The sequence below is a fragment of the Lolium perenne genome, chromosome 7 (genome assembly GCF_019359855.2).
Source record: "Lolium perenne isolate Kyuss_39 chromosome 7, Kyuss_2.0, whole genome shotgun sequence".
In the NCBI taxonomy this organism is placed as follows: domain Eukaryota; kingdom Viridiplantae; phylum Streptophyta; class Magnoliopsida; order Poales; family Poaceae; genus Lolium; species Lolium perenne.
This window is the reverse complement of record NC_067250.2, coordinates 313,850,158-313,876,772: the sequence shown is the minus strand read 5'-3', so window position 1 is coordinate 313,876,772 and position 26,615 is coordinate 313,850,158. Positions and strand designations below refer to the sequence as shown.

Here is a 26,615-nt window from a genome sequence, read left to right as displayed (position 1 = left end):
CCCTCGTATGATCTGAACCATCCCTTGTGCTCTCATGTGGGTAATGCTCTCAATATCTCTTTCACTTCCTTTTGCGTAATTCACTTGCCATCACAGAAATATTATGGCCAAGTGGCTGCGATTTCTTATTTTCTCACGAGCACATTTGTGTTTCATCACAATGTTACCCGTTGTGCTATCGCGCAAATGGCGGAGGCTACCCATAGGATTTGGTTTATTTTAGTACCGAAGATTGGAGTAGAGCTTTTGGATCGAGTAGAATAGTATCCGACGGGGCGTCCCATGGTGAGGTATAATAGTATATAGTGTGTTTCGTTGGAGGAAACGCCCTCGATGGCCCTTGTACTTTCATTTGGGTAGTGCTCTTGAGATCTCTTCCACTTTCCTTTGGGCAATCCAAATTGTAGATGGGAGGAATGATCTATAAAGGAAAAAAAACATTTAGGCCGACGTTTTTTTAAATCAGACGTAGAAAACTGAGGGGTCGTTTTCGTGACGTGGCGAGGAAGCGGAGGCGTCGGCGCGTATAAAGCCATCTTCTCCCACGGCCGCACCCTCCATTCCCCCACTCCGTTCCCCTCCCAGTCTCCCACTACTCCCAAAATTACCAAAAACCTCCCTCTCTCTCTCGGGCACTTCGCCTCCAGGGTAGGTTTTGACATAGGCATCCCCAATGGGTCTGCCGAAGATGGTACCCGGGGTTTACTGAAGGCCCACGACCCGAAGGATAAGAAGAATCGGAAGCCCAAGTTGCTAGTTAAGGAAAGTTAGAGTTGTATTAGGAGAGAACACTTGTAATATTGCGGGGTCAGTTGGAAACCTTCCCGGACTCTGTAACTTCTGTATCACGAATCCCTCGGCTCCACCTCCTATATAAGGGGGAGCCGAGGGACAAAGAAAGCATCGATTCATTGTCTCACAAACCCTAGTTTTCATATCGTCGAGTACTTTTCGGCTGAAACCTTCGAGATCTACTTGCCCTCTACTTCTAGCTAAAACCCTAGTCTACAACCCGTAGGCATTGAAAAGTTAATCCCTTGTCAGGTTTCTTCTCGCTTGATCCAGGAGAATCGGTGGCGATGCAAGGCGGGGGAAGAGCTGGCGACGTGGAAGATGGGAAGAAGCGCAAGGCCGCCGCTTTGGGTGGAGAGAAGGAGGTCGTTGAAGAGGCCACCATGAGCGTCGGTGCTTCGAGGGCAACCACCGTGGATACCCTTCACGTTGGTGCGAGCACCATCGGGACGGGCGGCATCGAGCCGGTCGTGGAGGAAGCGGCGGATCTACCGGCGGGTGATTCGGCAACAGTACAGGCGGATGGCGATGCTAGAGCATCCACCCTTGCCGACGTGGCTGCTGGTGTCGCCGTTATCGGGACGGCGGGCCAAGCGGCTGGCAATGCTTCACTGGTGAAGCCAGAGTTAGAGAAGGAGGTATGTACTATTTGCAGATGACCCGGTGCGCTATCTCGCCAAGGGCGAAAGCGAGACAATATTGTGCATCCGAGTTGTCGCCTCCATCGTCATCAGAGTCATCGCCTACACAGGGACCGACGCCATGAAAAAGTAATATATTTTCCTTAGATATATAGCCAATCTAAACATGTATCTGTGGAAACACCACTAAATTAGTTAATTATTTAATCTATAGCTGGTCTTTGTTTGTTGCAGAGAGGTTTCATACTGAAGCAATAACGGAGGAGGTGGAGCAAAGTAGAAGGGAAGCTGAAACAATAAGACGAAGTGGTGTTTTACAAAAGCTGGTGGTGCAGGGGGGCTTAGTTGTATTGCCATCCATAATTAGCATTTCTCGACAATAGAAACATGCGACATTGGATGATTGGCACATTCACCTCTTAGCAACCAAGTGTCAACCCAATGATACCCTGGTACCCGGGAAGTCGATAGTATAAACCTCGCTCATCAGTTCTTCATTTATGACATACATATGACCTGAGTGGTGCAATTGGCATAATCAAGATATTACTCAAGCTATAAGTTTTATCCATGAGATTTTTTGGGGATGCTGATGCTTCTTAATTAGCACTTTAAAAGGGCGTACTCACTATTTCAAACAGTTCTCAAGAGCCATTAGCAACATGTTAAAATTTGTTTCCACATGGAAAATATGCTAAGAGGTATCCAATGTTAATAGAAACGTGGGCGACATGATCTGGGCCTTATTGGTAATTTATCAGCAATCAATTTACGAAGTTTTGGCATATCGCTCGAACATCCGCAAATTTCATATTTTCTCCAGAGTCGAACTATACCGGGTTTTCTGAAGTGTGGTCACATAGATCGGATTGATGTCTAGTATTCATATTACATGTAAAAATATATCTTTCTTTCAACGTAACTATGTTGTTATAATTTGGCATCATTGGAAAATACATGTATAATCGTTATGTAGGATAAAGGAAAGCAGCAGAGTGATTGGTTTGGCTGAAAAATAAAGGAACTGTCTTTTGTTATTGAATATAAAAGCACTGAAGTGAACGGTGGCTGACAAAGAAGAGAGACAGTGCCTTATAGGGCAAAAAAAGAGAGACAGTGCCTTAGAGAGTCGGTGGTAGGAAGTATTTATGCTTGGTTCAGGTCAATGCGAGACCATAATGTTCCAATAAAACAAAAAACAGAATGCCTGGCTGGAGATATGAAGCTCCAGCGGAAAAAAATTGTGTCAAGTTTCCTCAGTCTATAGTTCTAAAGAAAAACTTCAGAATCATGATAACAGGCATTAGGCACACACATCTCTGTATAAACTTTGATCTCTGGTTTTTTCTGTAGAATCTGAATAAACATGCTACTGGAATACAGGCACTACTTAGACCTCTTGTTATGTGTATGTTCAAACTGATCCTAACAATACTATGGTTTGACTTGGAGCCTTCTGACTCCTAAATCAAATAAACAGTCGAAGGGTACACAGGAGTCAACAAAGCAGTCGTACAGGAATAATTGTCTATCCTGTTTTCAGAGATGTACCTGCAGATTTGTACATAAGTCAATGCACCAGAGTTCTTTGGTAGCACAAATATAGCAGAGTACACGAGATTTAATCCCTAAACAATAATGTAGATCCATTATCAGACTTGAATTTTGCATAGTTCTGTGATATATTCTTCTCTGATTTCTCGACTGTGGCACTTCTCTGCACCTAAACAATAATGTAGATCCATTATCAGACTTGAATTTTGCATCAGTCAGAGTCAATTCAGATCTCACCTCACACAAAAGCATGCCATCGCCATTCTCGCCCTCTGCTGAAATTACCATTTGCAGCAAACCGATATTTTTACATGTATACATAATTTTCTCTCTGCTCATAGTATAAAGCAAGTACTGCTGGATATCTCAAGAAAACTGGAATTGGACAGACTGCTCAAAATTTATCCAACCTTTATTGGAACAAAGAAGTGCATGCCTTTTCCTGCACTTTCTGCCAGTCTTGTAGCATGTCTCGGAATGGCGGCATGGTTCCCTAACTGACACTACCACCCACCGCTTATTCCTTAACTGGAAACAAAACCCTGTAAATAACCTGTATAAATAACAACAGCTCACAGAGTCCATCATTGTAAGCATAATTCCTATTTGGGGAAGCATATCGAAAAACAATCTGAAACTCTGAAAATGAAGTGCATCAAATTTGATCCAGCTAAACGGAGAAAAAATACAGTAGTGCATGCATGAACTTGGAAGTAAATGCAGCTGTCATGAACTTATGATATGATCCGTTCGCATAATCCATTGTGAATTTTGCAAGGCAACAATGACCAAACTGAAAGAAACCATAAATTTCCCTGGTCTAACATCATAGAAGTAACTTCTTTTTGTGCTGAATACCTTAAATAACCTCAACATTTGATACCAAAATGACATTAAAACTTACTTTGCAATCCATACAATGGATTCACGAAAAGCAATCAAGGCATACTTCCGCATGCATCATAACAGTTCTTCAGCATACCATTTGATTAGGAAGCATCATAACAGTTTTGATCCACAATTTTCTGTTGCAAGAGAGCACATCCATAACAAGAACATAGTAGTCACAAAACCACTTGACATTTGAAACCCTGGCTGCATCAGTGGTGATTGACTCTAGGAAAAACAAATAATATCGCAGGCATGACTTTTCAGAAATCTGACAATATGCTACTGCAAAACACCACATAAGCAACTAATATGCAGCAACAATCACCTCAACAAGCACTGCTCCGCTCAGCCACCCTTCCTCCTTCTGCCTAGGTGCGCCCCTCCCGCTCTTCTATGCCTCATCCAGCCATCAGTGTTCAGGTCAAGGGGGAGAGGGGATCCGCAACAACGACCTGGTGAGGTCGCACACAGGAGACCCTGCAGCCACCGCTGCCGTGTCCAGCCGCCGCCGTCAGCTGGAGCTTGCTGCGGCCACCGCTGCCATGTCCATCCACCTCCAGCGGCCGGGAGGTCCTGCAGCCGCCACGTGTGCCAATGTTGTAGTTGTAGACAAAAGTTTCAGACCTAAATACGGATATCATTTGTTAAGCATCACATCCTCACAATGAACCTGCAAGAATCAAGGGAAGTTGTTTAATTTGGTAAGCGAACACAATGAAAACAAAATAAGCAAGGTCCCTAGCTCGAATCCATCCTCTGAGCTCGGTTGTCATTCTATTTGCAAATTCATAAGACTGTCTAGAATCTGTGAAGCACAAGCGTATATAGAAAGCATCAATTCTTTGCAGCACCATCATGGCCAGATCATATGCACAGTCCAGTTTACATTAGGATCAGCCTATCTATGGAAATAAAACAACAAACCCCAGTAAAGATGAACTCTACCCAAATAGAAAATCAGTCCCTGGTAACATCTAAGATGGAAAATTAATATTGCACATAGACCAACAACATTATTAGAGTACAACTCACAATGATCATATTACAGTACAGCTCACAATGATCTGGAAAACAAAAAGGAAATGAATCCTCCAAGCTTTATGAGAGAGGATTACCTTGCATCGGGGAGCCCTTCTCCTTCATTATGAAACTTAAGAAACATCATATCTACATGTCCTCAATCCCTTCTCCTTCATCTGACGTGCCTAATGTACATAAACAAAAAATTCTTAATTTTGTCACATAACACAAAGAATATCGTGTTTAGCGAGACGATACTAACCTTGCATTTCCAAATAGCTATCTAGCATCGTTTTTTCTTTTCTGCCCTTTCTTGAGAAGGTAACACCTGCAACAAAAAATAATACACTCATAAATGATAGCGTAAAATGATTAGGGCGTTTACAACTTCATTTACCCCAGCAATTCCATCATATATCTTATTCATTCACTATGCTGTCCTGCAATATTCAGCGCATCAAGGCAGTTCAACCTCAAAGCATTATCGATGAACCGACTAAGCCATCCATCATGAGTCATAGGTTAACTAAAATAAAACCATATTTTGCCTTTTCTATTGTTATTTATAAATCTACCCACAAGCATCGTCAACCTCTCCATGAGCATATATCAAAAATGCATATATCGTTCAATAAATGCAGAAATTAAGTAAATATAAACCTTAGGAACGATTTTTTCGCAATTATCCAGAGATGAGATAACCAACCTCTAGTCGGGCGTCTTGGCGCTCAGACCCATCACCACCATTGCGTGATCACATATCAACCAGTCATTTACGCCCATTTCACACATCTTTTCCTTGTGAATGTACACGCTTCCTGCAGACGATTCATGAGCACAAAACAAGTAAGCATGTGTAGTTCAATCACTGCAGAAATTATCTAAATACTGGAGATAAAATATTAAGCGAAATCAGGGGAAAAGAAATTAAGAATCACCTCACACCCAAGGAAAGGGAGGCATCAGTGCACACCCTCCTCCACTCACACCCTGCGTAGGAGAAGAAAATCTGAAACAATTGTTGACGAGGAGGAGGCGCAAGAGGTTGCGCTGCAGCAAAGGTACGACTTTGGAAATTCATATGAACAGGAATACTCATGGAAAAATTAATTATTGCAAGTCAGTACATAAAAGATAAAACCATGCATAGTATCTCGAAAGTCACCTCTGAAGGTCTCATCTTTAAATCTACATAGACATGCTTGAAAATATGAGGTGGAAAAAATTACCCAGGCAAACATCCAGCAAGTCTTGCTCTCTTACTATTGTTGTCCTATCCCTCCAATGCAATGAAAAAATCATCCTGGGCAAACACCCAACAAATTTTTGTTGTCCTCTCTCGCTCCGATGCAACGGACATCAGCTACATACACCATAGAATAAATTTTAGCAACAATACATATGACATATCCTTCATTACTTCTTAAACAAAAACTGAAAAATGAATTGGTTCTCACAAAAAAAAAATCAGTTTAGCTACGATGCACCCGTTGCAAATGCTTTTGCAGAACTTAAACATGGGACTATGGGAGCTGAACTAATTTTTACTTTTATTTAAAATTTAAATTCAGCTACCACCGTGTCACTTGAGAATAAAGAATATATGCATATCTTCCGAATATAAAGGATGCATGCTAAATCTGGAAAACAAGAAGCAAACTAAATATCTGATAGACAAATGAGCAAAGACAACATCAATTACCTCGCGGCTGAAATTATAATTAGGTCGCACATTTACCTGTAGGAATATTACATCTCTTCTTATTTCTCCAATCCCATGTACTGAACACCTTCTTATCCATCCGCTCTCGACGCTCCGAAAGAAAACTATAATAGTAGCTCATGCATACATAGTAGAGTGTAAATATTATTTTCTTAATGAGAATGGATGTGCAGGGACTCATATACAACTTCTGGCATAAATTAAATTTCTTGCACATCACCGAGGAAAATGAAGCATAAAAAACTATAAACTAAAATAAGAAGTAGATGACCCGGTGCGCCCCGGCGCACAGGCAAAGCGAGACGGAACTGTAACCATAAGTTGGTAATCTATTAAAGAGTTTATTTTCTTGAGAAGAGGCAAAGAATAAATGACTACGGGGAAATAATTTTGGTCTCCAGACCAATGAAAAAGTGAGGACCACAATATGAAGTTCCAAGACAATAATGGAAATAAGAGCAATCCTCATGAAAATTTACCTAATGTTCAACGGCACTGTCCTATGACTCGGTCTGATGCAGAGGCAAAAGCTGAGATAATACTATAACTATAAGTTTTAATCGATTAAGAAGTGTGTTATTTTAATACATCACCATAGGTATATTCCATAATATAACAGGTGGAATTCGTATGCATCAATCTAATACTACTATTATTACCCATATGAGCTTCTAGACAACAAACATCAATCTGAATGGCTGGCGCAGCGTCCATAATAACCATCGTTGAACGCAGATAAATGTAACAAAAAAACATCCTATGAACTGATGGTACAGGAACATCCTCTAGCTTTCACCTATTGCACTTACTCTACAAAGCACGTCTGTAGAAACATGTGTGTTTGGGAAGCAGCTCATGGCATGTCCAAAAGCAGACAGAGTTCAATAGTTTGTAACTTGCATAGGAGCAAATAAGTTCTAGCCCATAGTTTGGTCTTACATGATCATAGGTTTTCCCTCTGTGAGGAGGCAGGATCTACTTACAAAAGCTTGTTTCTTGATCAGCATGTGCTTACAGTTACATAGAAAAGCACTGACATAAGCATGTAGGTAGCTAGCACATGATCTACATACCATACGAAGGAGCATAGTTCAGTGGCATGCTGGAAGCGCGGCACCACAGCTTGACAGCATAGCATAGAACCCATAGGGAACAACAAGAGGCGTTAAGGCAGTGGGCCTATTTCGTTGACCCGACGATGTAGTAAGGATGGCACGTTGATCGAGGCAGTGAGTAGTACCTAGAGAGTAAATAAACTTTTCTAAGAATTTTTGTTAGAGAAAAGCGAGAGATAAAAGCTAGACAAGACTGTAATCATAAATTTTCATCGGCTGCAGTCACCTCTCAATCACCAATATCAGGGCATAAACAAGTATTGGCGTATTTTTTGATAGGTTAGTAACTAATGTTTATACTATCAGAGACCACTCAAACACCTCTCAATCACCTCTGACTCAATGCTGCAGTAACTCACCATATCCATTATTGTTCTACGGCATGTACTGCAGCTGTAAAACAAAATCTACCATCAGCACATCAAAACAATAAATCTATTTTGAGCTGATATTTCTCTTTGCTATCTTACGATGAATATATATATATAGAAAAATAAAATGACAAAAAAATCTGCAAAAAATTATAACTGAGCTATATGACCTACCGTGCATATGAAAAGGATTTAAATCACTGGCATGGTGCTGATCAAATACCAGATATAGTGTAATTGCAAAATAAGAACAGTTATAGGAAGCGTATGTCGTAGGTCACTTCAGTTTTTTGTAGTGAGATCGTTTAAGCTATTGTACATTCTTTGCTCAGCAATAACGGTTGAGTAGACTAACTTTAAGATTCTGGGCTATTTTCTAGAGTCCCATTTGAATGTGCGGGCCTTAAAGTTCTCTAGCATTATATTGAATTAAAGGTACACTATAAAGACACAGGGTCTAGATGAAGACACTGGAAAATCTGCATTTAGATATGCCGTTTTATTCCTGTAATTCCGTATCGGCCACTAAAATCAAATGATTCTCTCCTTTTGCATCAGTAATTCTACACCGACCGCCAATTAACAATGTACAGAAGTATGAACAAGAAAAATCCATGGAGAAACACCAATTTGTACAATTAAACCATCAGCTATGAAATTGTCCATCCTTGGACCTAGCTTGATTTTGAAATTATTCTTGATGTCTCAAATTGTCATTGATTTCAGTCAACTCAAAGTAACGCGCTATTTTAGTCAATTGGCTGCTCCGAAATAAAAGAGAAAAAAACTGGGAAAATGATTCAAATAGGCCAAATGAACCGAATAGCCAATAGCTCCATAAAGGCAATTCTATGCAAGGATGAATCAAAGAAACCAAGCATCAAAGTGCAGAATCAAAGTATCCAAGTATCAGAAGTAATGAGCAGAGGAAGCATAGCTTAAAACATACTGAGTTTAAATCAAGAAACCAATTATCGAAGTGCAGAATCAAAGAAACCAAGTATCAAAGTGCAGAATCAAAGAAAGGATGAGCGGAGTTTCATAGTCATGAAAATTGAACACACACATAGCACTCGTCCCCTCCCTATGCTATTATTTCAGGATAATATCAGCATGCTATTTCTCTCACGTGGAACATTATTCAGTCCAAACGGTCTTGCTAATCATTTAGCTGCAATGGGACAGAAAACAAAAATGGTGTAATCAACACAGCTAAAACTAAAGAACAATAATGCATATAGAGCTAAGAAGGGGTCTATGGAGTCCTGCTAATTATTCAACTACAAAGAGAGAAAATAACAGTGGCACAATACTCCGAACTAACCACATTCTGAAACTCATCATCTTTAAACCAAAATTTTCGTTGGTACAACCAAAATGACAAGAATCCAAAGTGATCATGTACATTCAGATATTAAAGGACGCCAAATTTAGCAAATAAAAAAATGCAGCTATTGATTTGGGCACCTGACTGAAGATACATGTTGGTCTAGCTGAGCTTCAGCGGCAAAATGGCTTAGTGAAGATGTGCAGATGGAGAATTGTTAATGAAGATGTGCTATTCTTAGACCAGAATATAAACAATAATATATGCAACAGTGCTATTCTTAGCCTCTATCTCTCTCAGTAAAAAGAATTAAAACATCCCGTTTATCCAAGTCTTCACTCATCTTGGAAATATCACAACTTCTCAACAGATCTGCTACGTGGAAGCAATTTCATAATAGTTAGACCAAACACATCTAATCAGTTTTAGAGGAAAATATAACAATAGATTTGAAGAACTGAAGATAAATTTAAACAAGAACACCCATATCGGCCCTCCACTACTTATCCATTCCTCTCAATACCAGTCAGACATTTAGGGGTAAAAAGTGCAGTATGCATGGAAATAATTAGGTATGCGAATTGATAGTATTCTTACATCAGATTTTCCATCCAGCTCATAGATCATACTGCCTAAGAAGTACTTGTGGGTCATTATATAAGAAAACACCTGCAGGTGGTGCTCTGTATAATTCAAAAACAACAGATATTAATCAAAACATACACCAATACAACAAATCTAAATACAATTTGGGGAAGAATGGAGGGAAGCAAAGAAGGGAAAAAGGAGCTCTACCTGCATGGATCAATTTTGGTAGTAACATCCAACAATTGAGGGCTCAACTTGTCAACACCCTCTCCTAGGCATGGCAAGGAGCAGGGCTACAGTGACACCAAATGTCGGATGGAATTAATTCAATGACATATCATATGGGAAAATAAAAGGGAAAAAAGGTGTCAAGGACGGGCATACTTGCACCATCCATGAGCACCATGAACGCCAATGGCGACCGTGTAAGAATCTTCTGGACATTGAAACCCTAGATGCAAATAAAAATTAATTTATGAGAAGAAATGAGAGAGACAACATCGTGTAGGGAGGGGGTCAGAAAGTTTTCCTACTATGAATACGTCAATATAAAATGTAAGCAACAGTAGTAGAACATGGCACTGTCACAACTGTTTCCTTTACTTCGGAAAGGCACACACAATAACAAATAACACAAGATATAAAATGAATAATTGCAGTAAGACCGTCTTGCTAGAAAACAAGACCAAACAATATACTTCCCTAACAGCTTTCTTTGAAACATAATTGCGTATGGATTGGCAAACCATTTTGACACTTTCTTCACGACTGCAGCTTGAACTGTTGCCAGCTAGGAGGTGTAAAACTTGCAGTAAACTTCACTAACATAAAAAGATTAGTTTAAATGTCACATGTTAACACATCATGAGCTATGGCTACAGAAATAGTCACTGATCGCGGTTAGGGAAAATAAAAGAATATATTCATACATGTAATCCAGTTGGTTTTTGCTGGCTTGAATGACTGTTGTGAGCATATATAATGTGCAAATTATGACTGTTGTGAGGATGCCCAAGCGCATCGAATAATCGAGAAAGCATGGGGAATAAAGAATGCCAAGTATCTTCAGAAAAGTACCAAATGGCTAGTGGAATGGACCAGATGACCACATATGCACTGAACTCATAAAATAAACTTACCATATAACACATACGCCATCACACATACGCCCCGCAGCATATGTGGCCAGCCGCAACCATCGCTCGACGCACGCTCACTACCGTTGCTCGGCACGCGCTATGCGAACGTTGCCATCATCCAACCACCTGCAGCCAGGGTGGCCTCATTTGGTCGCATGTTTCTCTTTGGCATGTCTGTCAATAAATACAAAATAACCAAATTAAAATAGGCATAGCTGAATACGAAGCTACTCATCACATCAAAGAGCACTGATATTTTCAGCAAAACAAATCAACGAGTGTTGAAATAAGGATAGTTTGGGGGCGAGATGACCTGGGAATGGTGAGTGGTGCTGCTCCACTTCTCAAATGAAATCAAATCAAAGAACCGGGGAGTTCAGCTTGGGGATTTTATCCAGCTTCCTAGCCATGGAAATCCTCTGGCCTCCTACCAAAAAAGGAGCTCAGGCCTCACCTTCCACAGACGTCTTTACGGGTCAGCAGATCCCATGGCAACAAAACGAGATAGAGCTCACCTTCGCATCTCACGTCCATGGATCTCACAGAGCAGCGCCATCACACATACGCCCTCGCCATCTCACGCATGGACCGATCTGTGGACAAAGAGAGAAAGTGAGAGAGGGAGAGGGAAGATGCATTGAGAGGAAGACGACGGCCTTACTCGTGGAGAAGCTCGTCGGCGCCAAATCCGTGCTCCTCCTCCTCCGTCCCAGCGCCACCCCTTGCCGCTCCTCCACCTCCGGCGATGGGTGGGTTGAGGGGGAGAGGCCCGACGGCGGTGGTGGCTCGTGGTCGATCGTGGCGGCAGCGCCACCTCCTCTTCTTCTTTTCCTCCTGTGGAGGCGCTCGTTGACGGGCCCTGGCCGCCGCCGGTCTCCCCGCGCCCGCGACGAACCAGGCCAGCCCAGCCCCGCGTGCCTTCTCCTGGTCCTCCCCAACCTCCTATGCGGCAAGGACGAGGAGCGGGCATTGTTCCTCCATGTGTGCCGCCACGGCCGCGAAAAAAAGCCAATATGCGGCTGCTCGCCTCCACAAGATCCTCCTCCATCCACTGACCACGTTCGCCGACCTGCTGCCGCCATTAGGTTGGGGGAGGAGGAGAGTAGGCGCGGATTCGGGGAGGAGGCGAGGCGGCGATTGGGGAGGGGACGACGCGGGGGATTGGAGGCGCGGCGTGAGGCGAGGGGATTGGAGAGGAGACGAGACGGGGGATTGGGGCGCCCCACGATGCTAGGTTTTCACCGGTGCATCACATAGATAGGAGAAGATCGACGGGAACGAGCTGCGTCCGCTATCTCTGCCCGAAGGTCCCGCACGCGCTCTGGCCCAGTTGTCATACACCAAGAACCTGAAGCAACTGGTGAAAGAAAAATTACCGTATTGAACAGCTGAGATGAAAAGCGGGGAAGCAAACTTACTGGCGCAGGTAGAACGAGCGGTGCTGATCGATTTGCCCCTCTCAGAGCCCTTGCATGCCCGGGTAGTCTAGGGACATTTATAGAAGAAATGCATCATATATGTGTGAACGCGTACGTACCTTCTTGACCAAAGGGTCTTCGTAGATGACGATGAAGAACTCCTCTATGTTCAATGGCAGTGTTGACGACGGTGGTGGTGACAATGATGATGATCCACCACCCCGGCCGCCCCTTCCCCTTCCCCTTCCCCTTCCCCTTCCGGTCCGCGTCCGAGACGTGGAAGCCATGGCAATGGATGATCAAGTGTATGTGACCGAAGAAGAGAGAGGCAGAACCTATTGACACAAGGGATGGCCGTGTGGGTGTTTATAAGGGAGAGATGACCGTTGTAGGGGTTTACACAATAAAATAAGGAGGAGGTGAATGTTGGTGGGGGTTTACACAATAAATTAAGGAGGAGATGACCGTTGTGGGGGTTTACACAATAAATTAAGGAGGAGACGACCGTTGTGGGGGTATATATCTCAACAAAAAAGTAATGCGGAATATCTTGACGGAAATGGAACTTCGTGATATAGTTTATCATTTTACCGTGAAAAGTAATGCCTAAAAGAAATGGTAATTCGTGATAGTTTATCATTTACCGTAATGGCTACAACAAATCGTTGATGGTTTATCATTTTTTGCGTGAAAAGTAATGGCTACAAGAAATGGGTGATGGTGTATCATTTTTTGCGTGCAAAGTAATGGCTACAACAAAATCGGTGATGGTTTATCGTTTTTTGTGTGAAAAGTAATGGCTACAAGAAATGGGTGATGGTGTATCATTTTTTGCGTGAAAAGTAATGGCTACAACAAAATCGGTGATGATTTATCGTTTTTTGCGTGAAAAGTAATGCCTAAAAAGAGTTTATAATTTAGCTCGTGAAAAATAATGCAGAAAACCAAACTTTTGCGTGAAGCTAACCGACGACAGAGAGAGAGAGAGGGTGGTGGCCCCGACCAGAGAGAGAGATAGGGGTTATCCTGCCCGTTAGATCATACGATCAACGGTCGGCGGGCACGATCCGCGTGACATGGGCTAGACCAATCAGGGCAATGTTGGGCGTCTGTGAGAGTTTGTGAAGGGAGAGGGCAAAACTGAGTAGTATCAAGAAACCAAGGGCAAGTGAGTAGTAAACAGACTAAGGGATTCAAATATGAGATTTAAAAAATGAAAAATACGTGTTTTGTACAATGAAACCCATCTTGGCCTACCTCAAACTATTTGCAATACAAATCTACATGAGTGTGAAAATTATGGCCTCATTCAGACAAAGTATGTTTTGGGGAAAGCTGTTTTGGGTAGGGCTTATTATGGAAAACCATGCACCTTCATAGCTACTAGGTGATTTGAGAAGTGGCAATTTGTGGTGAAACTTGATTTATCTATGATTTACCTATGATTTGTGAAGTGGCAATTTGTGGTAAAGACTCCATGAGTAAGTGCCACTCTTTTTCGGAATTTTTTGCACATTAAATAACTAATTTAACTAGTTAATCCCATTTGTTCACTCTCTGTTGACCAGCCACTTGAGGGTAAAACTGAGTATATTACACTAGCCAGTATTAGCACTCAAGGAGAAAACTGAGCACACAAAAAATGCTAGTACATGACTCGGGGGTATACCTGAGTATATCTAAATTTCCAGGGTTAGACCCGAGGACGCGTGTTGAGGTGCAGAAGTGGAAGACGTGCCATTGTTGACGCGTGTCGCGGTGCAGACGTGCAAATAGTGGACGCGGGTCGCATTTAGGACGCGTAAGCCCCTCCCTCCCTCCCTCCCTCTGCACACAGTCGTCTCATTCTCGCTCACGCACGAAACCACCCCTCTCACGTCCCATCAACTTCTCCAAATCAAAAAAACCCCCAACCACCGTACGCACGCTACCCTGCCGGCGATGGAGAAGAAGAATGCGCCGGCGGCCGTCGCCTCCGAGCCCGTCGCCGCCGAGCCCGTCGCCGCCGAGCCCGTCGCCGCCGAGCGCGTCGCCGCCGAGCGCGTCGCCTCCGAGGGCGGCGCATCAAGGCGCGGCGCCTCCGTGAACTGGGCCTCTCTCTCGGCTGATGGACCACTTCACAAGATCGGCCAATGCTTACTGGCGAACGAGGAGTACGCCGACACCTACTCTGCTATGAGGCAAGTCTGTAGAAATTGGCGCTCAGGTTTGCCTGAGCCCGACGTGCACCTGGACGAATGGATCATGCTACACCACGCCCTTCCACGCGTCGCTGAGTTCACCTTCCTCCAACTCGGCACATCACGCTACGTCACCATAGATCTATCGGACGTTCATACAAGGTTCAAATTCCTCCATATCTACCTTTTTATTTTCAATCTTAAACACATCTTAGTGCTGAATGTTATCTTCATCAATATATTTTAGATACTACTTCATCGGCTTTTGCCGTGGTGTCATCGTGCTTGCCCAGAAGAACCCGCCGCACAAGATACGGCTGCTGAACCCACTCACAAAGAAATCGAACACTATGTTTGAGGCGCAGATGCCATCTGTTTTTCTGAAATCAGTCGCTGTTATCAAATCCCCGACTATGGTCTTCGTTGCCGCACATTACCCGCCGGAAATTGGTTGGGTCGATGAGAGCACTCCAACTAAGGATATAAATGAAGATTGGGGAGAAGGAAGATTTTCGATCAAGAACCATTGTCTGCGTTGCATTACCCCGTTCAATGGTGAACTGTATGCAGTAGCTGCGGACAATTTTGAGATCGGAAGAATAGTGTGCACCAATGTACAGTTGCAGCAGCGCGCGAGCACTGTCAAGATGGAGACACTAATTTCATTTCCAGAACTTGGACGTCAGAAGTTCTACCTTGTGAAGTCGGATGGTGATCTGCTGCTTGTGTTGTTGGTCAGCGAGGCTTTGGCGGGCAAACCATTGGTGTACCGTGTGGACACTCAGAGCCGCTCTCTCCATCCGGTCAGTAACATTGGCAGTAATGCCTTCTTCGTGAATTATATCCGGTGTATCTCCGTCGACACCAGAGTGTACCCGACACTTCGACCTGGCAGCATCTACTACACGGATTTGGGTTATATCAGAGAGTACTCTCATGATACAAAGGACTGGGATGAGTGGCCACTACGTGTGGATAGAATAGGACTCTACGGTATGAGAAATGAACACAGGCCATACCGTTTGGAGGATGTATTGGCCTCACACTGCAGACGGAAGGAGTTCAATGAATATTTCCTTGGGGAAATGCACGAATGGAGGGAGGAAGAAATATATGGGGAGGAATGAAGAACAAATTCATTCATCCTAATCTTCTTGTTGTCCATACATTGCGTGCGTCTTGTATATTTTTCAGCTTAGTTTGTCGTGAACATTAACAACGTTATTGCCTGCTTTTGGCTGCTGTATGCAGTTTATGTATTATACTTAGTTTTGTGATTATGCTGTTGTGAATTTATCATATACTAGCTTCTATATTTGCTACTAGATTTGCTGCCATATTGGGCAAAAAACGAGGGCCAAAAGGCATAAATAACCCCAGAGATTTGCTACTACATTTGCTACTAGATTTGCTGCCATATTGAAGAAAGACAGAAATAGAAGCTTCTAAAAAGACAGAGAGAGAAAGAGGGGAAAAGGTGCTCTTAAAAATGCCAATTTGGGCCGAGAGAGACAAAACCCAGCTCCTGCTCACGTGCAACCAAACGCTTCTCGTCCTGTCCCACGCGGTCCCTTTCTACCAGCCCCACGCGACGCGGCCCCACACGACGCGGCCCCACAGACGACGCGGCGCAACACGTCATCCTTCCGTCTGAGCTCCTTCTGCGGGTTTCAGACATAGGCTTGGGGAAAACTGAGAAAAAACTAAGGGGCTGGGGAAAACTGAGTACAACTAACGACCCGGGGGCACGAAAATAGAAATCCCTACAAAATATACTGTACCCAACATTTTTCATCTCACTATCACCTATGATACATCATACATGGAGGGTGACTATGTGTTTCGTGTGATCTCAAGATTGTAGTATGAAAAAGAATTTAAAACCCGATGCATTATGTATTCATGTCATTATATGTTACATTTCTTTGACTACCAAGTTAGTGGAAGCTCGATTACTTTGTAAATACAAGTGACTTGGCCCCTCTCTAATTTCCCGCGTCTAGCCTAACATTTTAAGGTTTATGTTCTGATAGGCTGATTCGGAAACCATGGTGATCCATGCAAATCCCTAGTGCTATGTTTAAGGCAACTACTATATTAGTCGCCCTAACTTTGCCCAACCACTTCTCATTCTTCACTGATCACGTCTCATTCTTCACTGACCCTACAAGATTCCTACGAGACAACGGGAGAAATGATCCTCGCTTAAAATGGCTAAGAGCTCATTTGATTCAAAAGAATTGTGTAGGATTTTTGTAGGAATTGGAATCATAGGATTTTTTTTCCTATGAAAGTGGTTTGATTCATAAAATTGCAACCCTTTAGAATTCCTCCTCTAGCGCACACAGCTTGACAATATAGACGCCGCCTTCGTCCTCCTTCTCCTTGACCTCGCCTTAGCTCCGGCTCTCTATTCTCACCTCCGGCCAGGCCAACCCGACATCGCCACTGTCCAGCACTGCTCTGGCACGTACCTCCTGCAAAATCCCTCGTCGATGGGCCGGCCGACATCGTGGAGTGTGCGGGTCAGGCTACGCGTGGCACCTCCTCCATTGTCTTCCGCGTCCCCGATCTCGCCTCACAGCTCCGTTCCTAGGCTCCCTTCACCACCGGGTCCTCGCGTCGGGAGGTCGTAGCCGTGCTGATGGAACCATCCAGCGGCGTCGTTGGCACCGAAACATCGACCACCGCAGGTGCTTCTCAAGGTATGAGCAGTGCCCCAGCCCACAACCCCCAATCCTCTTCTCCCCAATTCTGAAAAATTGCATCTTCCTTGTGCAGGCAGCCGGAGGAGGGATGCTGATGGTCGCCGCTATCCGCGGGATGCACTGGTAGCACGGCGCAGGTGAGACCAATTCATTGATGTTACAAGATCCAATTATATGGATTGAATATGTGAATGGTTGGTAGGTTGATACTCTCACGATAGCACGCGGTGCATGACGACGAGTCCCTAGGTTGGGCGGTGGCATGCGGTGCATGTTGACGAGTCCTTGAGCTAGGTGGCGCGCCGGAGAATTCGAGGAAGGAGATGGGGTGGCGCCAAAGAATTATAAAATGGGGGGAACGAGGGGGTGGCGAGCAAGATTGGGGTGGGGGTCCTATGTTGGTGGCGCGAAGACGAGGTGTGGATAGAAAGGGGTTGTTCACTACGATAATGCATGTGTGGTTGGTAGGGCGAAAGGAGTAGATGACCGATGGCAATTCATTTGTATCTTTGTAGTAATCTCCTCTTATAATAATATACTATACACCACTCGTATATAAATTCACACTATCTGTTTTTTTTCAGGGTTACACTATCATTATTATCATTGTGTATTTCAATATTCTAAGATACCCTTTAGAAGTTTACATGAGGATAAATACTTTCGTCCTCATAATAAATACTCTCCAGCTCTTATGAGGATACATCGCTGCCAAAAAAATAGCATCCGCACCACTAGCAGCCATCGTTGTAGTACATTATGATATCTATGATTTATTTTTAAATTTTTATAGTGAGTTATGAATTATATATGTGTATTTAGAAATGAAATTTGAGCACGGGCATTTGTACTAGTCCCTTAAAAAAAGGATGGCATCGTGGGTTCCTCTGCTCAACCGCCACGGCTCCACGAGCCAACGATTCTCCCATGGGCACGCCGCCACGACTCTCTCCTCCAATTGCCCACATCACCGCCATGAATCTCTCCTGCTCTTGCATGCGTCGCTGTGTTGCCTCTGTCCACACTCCAGAGCGCTGCCTGCCCTCTTCCCATCACGCGAGACACCCTGCTGCACTGCCGGCCCACGCGCCTCCTCCCTATGTCAGGCCATCCCGGCGGCCGCCGCCCTGCCTTTCATCGCCGCCCTTCCCCTGGTTGACGACGTCATTCTCCTAGACGGCAGTGTCCCGCCACCGCTGTTTCCCTGGTCGTTCATCTCCGCCACCGGCGCCATCTTAGTGCCCCACAGATTCAGTATTTGCAACTTCGCCAATTTCAGATCCATCTCTGAATACCCCGCAAAAAAATCATTTGATTGTTCATTTCCCTTTCATTACTTGCAAATCCAACTCTGAAAGTGGAGGAACCGCACTGTCGGATGCAACCGATTGGTACTTTTTCTTTTCATGCCTTTTGTAGTCTTGTTTGGTGAGATGTCTTTTACCTAGTAGATTAGACACGTTGACAATTTCTGATAAGTTAAAATGGTTCTGGGTCAGTTCAAAAAAAAAAAAAAGGTTCTGGGTGAAGTAAAAGAGTCAGAAACATCCAGGTTCCATTGGATTCGTGAATTAACTTCGAAGTTGAGTGGATGTCAACATGGTGTAAAGCTAAATGCTATCTCCTGCATATGACGATGCTTTTTGTGAATAGAGATATCTTGGTATATTCCAGGTGTATGTCCAGAACTTATTCAGAAATTACATATGCTTCATAAAACTTCAACATGGTGTAAAGCTAAATGCCATCTCCTGCATATGACGATGCTTTACAATAACAATTAAGATATATTGCCGTGTTCAATTCAGAATTTGTTTTCTCTAGACAAGAGAAGTATCCCAATTGTCGGGTCCATCTAGGAGCAGCAGACAATTGATTTGGCTCCCTGATTCCCTAAAAGCTTTGAAAGTTGAAAGCAATTCAACTTCTATGTCACTTATATCATTTTTGTTTTGTTGATTATTATGCAGATTCTAAGTGGTCGTGGAAGAGCTGGAACTCTATTACTGGTGCAGTTTAAATAATCTAGAAACAAAGGTCTGCATTCTTTGAACTGAGATATTGTGAAACTAAATATTAAGTTGAAAGAAATTCAACTGATATGTTATTTCTCTCATACCGTTTCTTCATTTTGTTGGTTATGCAGATACTAAATGGTTATGGAAGAACTGCAAGTTTGTTATTGTTAGGGCATCTCCAACCGCGCGACCCAAACCGCGCCCGCGCGTCCGTTTGGGTCGAACCGGACAAAAACGCGGCCCAGCGCGGGGACGCACCGCAAAAGCGGACGGCCGCGGCGTCCGGAACGACGCAAACCCGGCCCAAATCTGGGCTAGGTTTGCGTGGCCGCGGATGGCACGCGCCGTCCGCTCGCGTCCGGGCGCTGGTCGCCTCGTCTCCCTGGGGCCCACCTGTCGGTGACCAGGGAGTCTATTTAATGGGGACTGGAGGGGATCTGGTCCTCCACTCCAGTCCCCACTCCACTCCCCGCAGCGAAACCGCCGCCATGGCCAAGCGACGGTTCGCTTCCGCCAACGACGACGAAGCGAGCAGCAGCCGCCGGCGCTGCGGGCTGCGGGAAGAAACCGAGGCGGCCTCCACATCGGAGAGGCCGCCCGCGGCGGTGCGGCATTGCCGCAACCGCCGCCTCTCCTGCTCGAGCCGAAGCCGGAGTCCTCGGAGGAGGACCCGGACCTCCGCGCCGCGCTCATGATCTCGCGGCGGAGGAGGAGGCGAAATGGCCGCACCTCCATGCGGCCATTCGCACCTCCGAGATGGAGGAGGCAGCCCGGCGGGAGGCCGAGGAGGCGGAGGGCTGGGAGCTCTACGCCCAGGCCCGCCAGGCGCAACGGGAGGAGGAGGAGGCGGTGCGGCGGGAGGAGGCCAGGCGCCGCGCCGACGAGGAGCACCTCGAGGAGCAGCGGCGGCGCCAGGAGGCCAGGCGCCGCGCCTGGCAGGAGAGGCAGCAGCGCCTCAGGGAGGAGGAGCTGCTCCGTGCGCCGCCGCAGCCTCGGGTGGCTCCGGACCCCCACTCGCCGTAGGAGGAGGCCATGTGGTCTCCGTGGCCGGAGTCCCCGGCGCGGTCGAGCCACAACAGCGCCTCGCCGCCCGGGGACGTCGTCCACGACGACGACGTCGCCGACGACACCCACAGGGGCTAGGCGGCGCACCGGCGGCCACCGCGCCGCCGACCAAACCCTAATAGAGGGTTTTAGTTTAAATTTAAAAGCCCATATAGGGGCTTCTTTTGTTAGTTTTATTTGCCCAAAATAGGGCTATGTACAAATTTGCCCAAAATAGGGCATATGTTCAATGAAATTTCGTTTAAATTTGCTTCTTTTTTTTATTTTCGTGTTTCTCCGGTTATGCGATGCGTCCGCGCGTTTGGGCGCAGCGCGCGACCCAAACGAACACGCGGACGCGGGCCGCTATCCGTGTGTCCGCTCGGCCACCCAAACGGCCCAAACCGAACGGCCCAGCGCATCCGTTTGGGTCAGCCGGTTGGAGATGCCCTTAGTATGCCGCCGCCGGCTCCCTGCATGCAAAGCCCCCTCCCTGCACGACGCCACAGGGAATCAGGCTGCCGCTGGTGTCCTGCACGTGAAGCCACCACCCGACATGCCGCCACACGGAACCCTTTCTGTTGTCGCCGCGGAGGACGCTGCCCAGCACGCAGTCACGGGTCTCCGCCTGCGCTCCAACCGCCCTGCACAGTGCACACGAAGCCACCACCATCGCCTGAGCCTAACTCTGGACGTCCCTCTTCTACATTGCATCTTTTTAATCTGCAAGTACACTCAATTTTTAGGTTTGCTAATTAATACTTGGTTTTGACCAGCAAACAATGAATAAATAGTTCCAATTGGTTGAAAATATTATTTAGGTTTGCTAATCAGTACATGGTTTTGATCATTAACCTATACGCATGTTGACACACAATATTTGTTTTAATAGATCGATGGGCTAGGCATGCAGAGATGCTAACTCTTGGTTCTCATGGAGTCGTGGTTAGCATCAACTCAATTATTGGACCAGGTTGGGCAAAACAGGAGGACGTGTCATGTATGCATTTTTCAGCATTATGTTGATAAGAAGATGCCACTGAATAAAACTGAACAGAACTGCGTTCCAATTTAAACTAAAGCGACAGACACTTATTATGGACCGGTGAGAGTACTATTTATGGGGACATTAGGACTCTGTTAATTCATATTGTCCTTCATGGAAATTCTCTGCTTTGAGTGATAATGAAATTCCCGACTTTAGATCTTTTTACGCATTTTGCATCCATTAAATTGGAATTGTTTTAACCTAAAGAATATTTCAAATGGTAAGCACCTAGCAGAAATATTTGTTTTCATATTTCTGTCTACACATGATGAAAAAGACCAGGTTCAATCTTACCCATCAATGTGTCATTGATATGCAAAAATGTGTGTATAGCACAGACTAATATATTGCTTTTGTGTATAATGCATTTTACCCCTCTGCATATCATATTCTTTAAATAGCTATTTGAAACTGACTTATTTAGATTTGGGAATGAAAGCTTGTCTTGAAGTAATCATCAATTTGTTTGTATATTCGTAGCTATAGTGTCACTGATTTATGGAGAACGGAGACATCGGAAATTGCTGGCTACACTTGAATATGTAGTTGCTTAAAGATTTCTTATAGCCCTTCCCTGTTTTGGTTTGTACCCACATACAAGAGCAGAACAATAGAAACTATCAGTTTGTGCAGTGTCCTCTTTCTATGAATAATTGTTTGATCTATTTTTCTAAAGTGAATTGTATGATATCTCACTATTGTGTAGCTCCCTTTTTTCTCCCTGCTATTGTACACAATGATTTTGGTTGAGGAATGGTTACGATTTTATTGATAGTGCTAGATTTTTTTTAAAAAAAAGGTTTAGAGATATAGAAGAATCATGTACTCTTTTATTCATAATTAATTATAATGTTTCCTGAATGCTAATGTTCATTTGAATGATCACTATGGCATCTTATATTTTCCTGCCAACAAAGGAGGTATTATGTATACATGTGTGAGTAGGAGCCAGAAAATACCAATGTCAGCAATTCTCAAGAGGTAAGTTCACTACTATACTGGAGTATGATTTTCGCTGTTTGATATATGAATGGTATCATGTGGCTTGATGTTATCCACAAAATTATTACTGTTGTACTAAATTACTACATGTTTAAATTGATGTAATGTATATGGACCTAAGATTTTAATTGTATCAAGTTTTCACCGGCAGGTAAAGACCATATAAGCACGGTGCTCTGCAGTTAAATCCTACTCCATCTCTGCCAAGACTCATGTCCGACCAATCAAGAAGGTAGCAGCAGCTAGAGCAACTTGTTTTGTTCGCAGTAAAGACCATATAACAGGGTCCAACCAAACAACTTCCATAGAATCCATAGTTCTCAATTCACAGCTGCTTTTCCACAGTAACTTTTTTAGAATCCACAGCTCAACCAAACACACCCTTAATCTGGTTTCTTCATGTGGCTTGTAGAAGGATACGTACCCATGTGGCTTGTAGAAGCTGCTTAGACCTAGACTGATAGTCAATATCGGAAGCCTAAATTAGAACAAAGACATGCATGTTGTGCCACGAAAAGGTTGAGATTATCTGATGTCAACAACCGAGGCATAAACTTGCAGCTTTGATCTCACAATGCAGCTTTGCTGCTAGAAATGCCAAATATATGTGCACATTGTTGAAGTGTATAAGTAGATTGCCTAGCCCTTTTCATAAGTTCGGACTTTTCGTTCAAATGGCTAGTGCATGAAGCTTAATATGGTATCAGAGCCCCAGGTCTCGAGTTTAAATCCCGTCTTTCACAATTTATTCTAAAAATTATCTCTTCTCCCCCCTCTTCTCGCAGCCTCCTGCCGCGCCCGGCCTCCCGCTGCCTCTTTGCCTCTCTACACGTGTTGACTTGTCATCTCGTCTTCCCGTCACACGTGATAGGGGGCGTTGAAGTGTATAAGTAGATTTCCTAGCCCTTTCCATAAGCTCGAACTTTTGGTTCAAGTAGCTAGTGCATGAAGCACTAGTAGAAAAATGCCCTATAGTCCCGGTTTATAAGGCCCTTTAGTCCCGGTTTTGCAACCGGGACTAACCATCCGGGACTAAAGGTCCTCCCCTTTAGTCCCGGTTGTAAAACAAACCGGAATTAAAGGTCCCACCACGTGGTCTGCTAGCGCGCGTCGGGGAAAAAGGCTATTTTGTTAAAAAAAAATATCTATTTTTTATTTTTTTAATTATTTTTCACTCCCTCTTTTTTTCTATTTTTTCAGAATTACTAGTATTTTCGTTATTTGACAAGTTTAGTCTCTAACTACACTTAATGTCTAGTCAAATTGCTTACTCGTGGTCAAACTTCCCGCTCGGTCATCCATCCTCCCACTACTCCAACACTAGCACGCTTAACCTCCGAGTTCCTTCCCATCTCACTTCCAAGTGCTTCGCGTGCATGTATGTGATAGTAGTATCATATCAATCCTATTAACATGTTGGTCGATGTCACACTTTCTTTATTGTTTGAATTCCAAATAATTCTATTAATAAACAAAACTAATGATGTAATAGTAATTTTAATAAATAAATAAACATTAACCTTTTAAATTTGTATTATAATTTTAATAAATAAATAAAACTTCCCCTGCAATCACGTGCAGTAGGCAAGCCACTGAATAGCTTCTGGGTACTCCACACAATTGATACAACGTAAACAGTCGTGAAAATAATGAAATATTTAGTAATGATATCTTAGTTTTGTACATAAACAACCAAAAGCATACCAAAAACAAAACTTCCCCTAAAAAAAGTTGTGTAGATACATTACCAAACTCATACCAGCAAATGGTTTGGAAAGAAGGACCGAGACCTGAAACAAAAGATTTGCCAGGCTGTTGTTTGTGTCACCTCACTTCGGCCAAAGGTTCCTTTTTATATGTGACTATATCAGATAAAAAAAACATAAAAGATATTAACATTACAACCACAAGTGCATTACTCGAATTAACCATCAGTGCGCCCTAAAAAGTTCATGAATCTGGGTAGATGTAGTAGGGGCTATTAAGCCAGGTATGACTGTAGAGATTTAATTGGACCGAGAAGAGAATCGCCTCAACCGATCTAATCTGCCATAGGAAGAATAAACTTCTAATCTTGTTCAATGATCTGTAGAAGAACTATGGGTTTCTGACCAAGAACATGCACCTCTGTGTGTAGCTTGGTGAACTTGGCTAGACAACCACAACCAAGTGTAGACGTACAAACGGAGCTGGTATTAAGAGCATCTCCACTCGTCTCCCGACGAGGCCCCCGAGCGACGTTTTTCTCATCCGGACGGCGTAATTCGGCCCAGTCGAGCCCCCGGTTTCTCGTTTTCGTCCGGATTTGGCCCTTCATCCATCCGGCGAGCCCACGCCATTCCCGGTCCCCCGAGGAGCGCTCGGGGACTCCGGACGAAAGAATTTGGCGCGAAACGTCGTGCGGGCCCTCGTTGTCGGCGACAGAAAAGCCAAATCGTGTGGATTTCCCTCCAATTTGCTTGCATATCCCCAAACTCTCCCGCCGAATTTGTCCATTCTCCTCCCCGTCTTCCAGTTCCAGTTCCCGTCGTCGTGTTCTCGTCCACCGCTGTTCTCCCCCTCTGTCTTCTCGTCCACCACCATGCCGCCGAAGGGGAGGAAGCCGCGGGCGAAGAAGGAGCGGCCGCCGGGTATGTCGAACGCAGAGTGGGCGGCGGACGAGATCCGGCGCCAGGTCGAAACAAGCGGCAGGGTGGAGAGGGAGAAAAAAGCCGCCGCCAAGAGGGCGGCGGCCCAGGACGAACAAGCGAGGAAGATGAGCATAGCCATGAGCATGGGCCGTCCTCACGGCGGTGGCGGCGCCATGTTCCCCGTCCAATGGCCGACGCAAGGTACGAGCAGTTCCCCGTCGACTTTCTCCCCTTCGATCTACTCGCCGTCGCCGCCTGCCATGTTCCAAGAGGGCGTGTACGTCCAACCGTCCAGATTCACGCCGTCGCCGCCTGAGCTCGACGGTGGCAGCGGGAGCCAGTACGAGGGCACCTCGCCGGCCCTGCGACGAGGGCCGCTCCCGTTCGGTGCGATGGCGGCGCCGAACGACGAGGAGATCCACGAGATGATCACCTCCGGCTCCATAGCCGCCGCAGCGAGCCCGGGGTTCTTCATGGCCGCCGCCGCTGCTAGCCCGGGGTTCTTCATGCAAGAGGAGGCGGGGGCGACGGCAGCTGTCGCGGCGCGCAACGAGTATGTGGAGGATGTGGCCAACGGAAGCCAAGCCGTCGAAGAAGAAGAAGAAGAAGACGACGAACAGCCAACTGAAGCCGCCGCCAACCTGTCGAAGGGAAAGAAGAAGAGGAAGAAGGACTCGCCGCGTGCCGAACCGCGCATCAAATGGACGCCGAAGGAAGAGGAGTGCCTCTCCGAAGCTTGGATGACCGTGTCCATGAACGGCATAACCGGGGCCAATCAGTCGTTCGACACATATTGGCTTCGAGTGAAGCAGGCGTTCGACGAACGCAAACTCGTCGATCCATACTTCAATAAGACGGTCATGAACCGGGGAGACAAGGCAATGGCCACCCATTGGGGGATCATGCAGACGGCGTGCAACAAATGGCACGGCATACAGGAGGAGATTGAAAAACTGCCGGTGAGCGGCCACGACTTGAAGCAGAAGGTATGCTCCGTCGACCCTGCATCGCCGAAGTTAGCTGTGCACTGTGTAGATCGTCGTGAGCTGACCCGTATCGCCATACTCTCTTTACCCAGCTGCGCCGTGCTCTGGGCATGTACATGGACGACACCGGCATGCAGTTCAAGTTCCTGAACGTCTACGCCCGCCTCGAGAAGTGCGAGAAGTGGGCGGAAACCCGCACGACCCTGTCGAAGAGCAAGACCGAGCAGTACAACCCCGACGCTCCGGCGGCTGGCTCGTCGGATGGGCGCCCGGAACTCGGCCAGAAGAAGCTCAAAGAGCTCAAAAAGACGGGCAATCCCGCCGACAGGCTGCAGGCGTCGTTTGACAAGTGCTGGGCCGACGCGAGGATGCACGCCGCCGGCAGGGACGACAAGTTCGACGGCAGGTGGCGGGAGATGC

General features: G+C 45.3%; 2 long non-coding RNA genes across 3 annotated transcripts; both read right to left on the bottom strand.

The window, feature by feature from the left end:
- Positions 1–5,602: 5,602 nt before the first annotated feature.
- LOC139833335 (uncharacterized) lies at positions 5,603–6,262 on the bottom strand. Its single transcript, XR_011748895.1, has 3 exons — positions 6,128–6,262; positions 5,837–5,888; positions 5,603–5,716 (listed from the first exon to the last, which is right to left on the bottom strand). It is a non-coding gene; the product is annotated as an uncharacterized lncRNA (long non-coding RNA).
- Positions 6,263–8,158: 1,896 nt separating this feature from the next.
- LOC127311248 (uncharacterized) lies at positions 8,159–12,664 on the bottom strand. Of its 2 annotated transcripts, none has more exons than XR_011749943.1 (8): positions 11,823–12,664; positions 11,677–11,754; positions 11,475–11,588; positions 11,162–11,335; positions 10,407–10,838; positions 10,230–10,315; positions 10,032–10,117; positions 8,159–9,806 (listed from the first exon to the last, which is right to left on the bottom strand). It is a non-coding gene; the product is annotated as an uncharacterized lncRNA (long non-coding RNA). The 2 variants fall into 2 exon arrangements; XR_007857622.2 differs by having other exon boundaries at positions 10,407–10,473.
- Between the last annotated feature and the right edge of the window lie 13,951 nt (positions 12,665–26,615).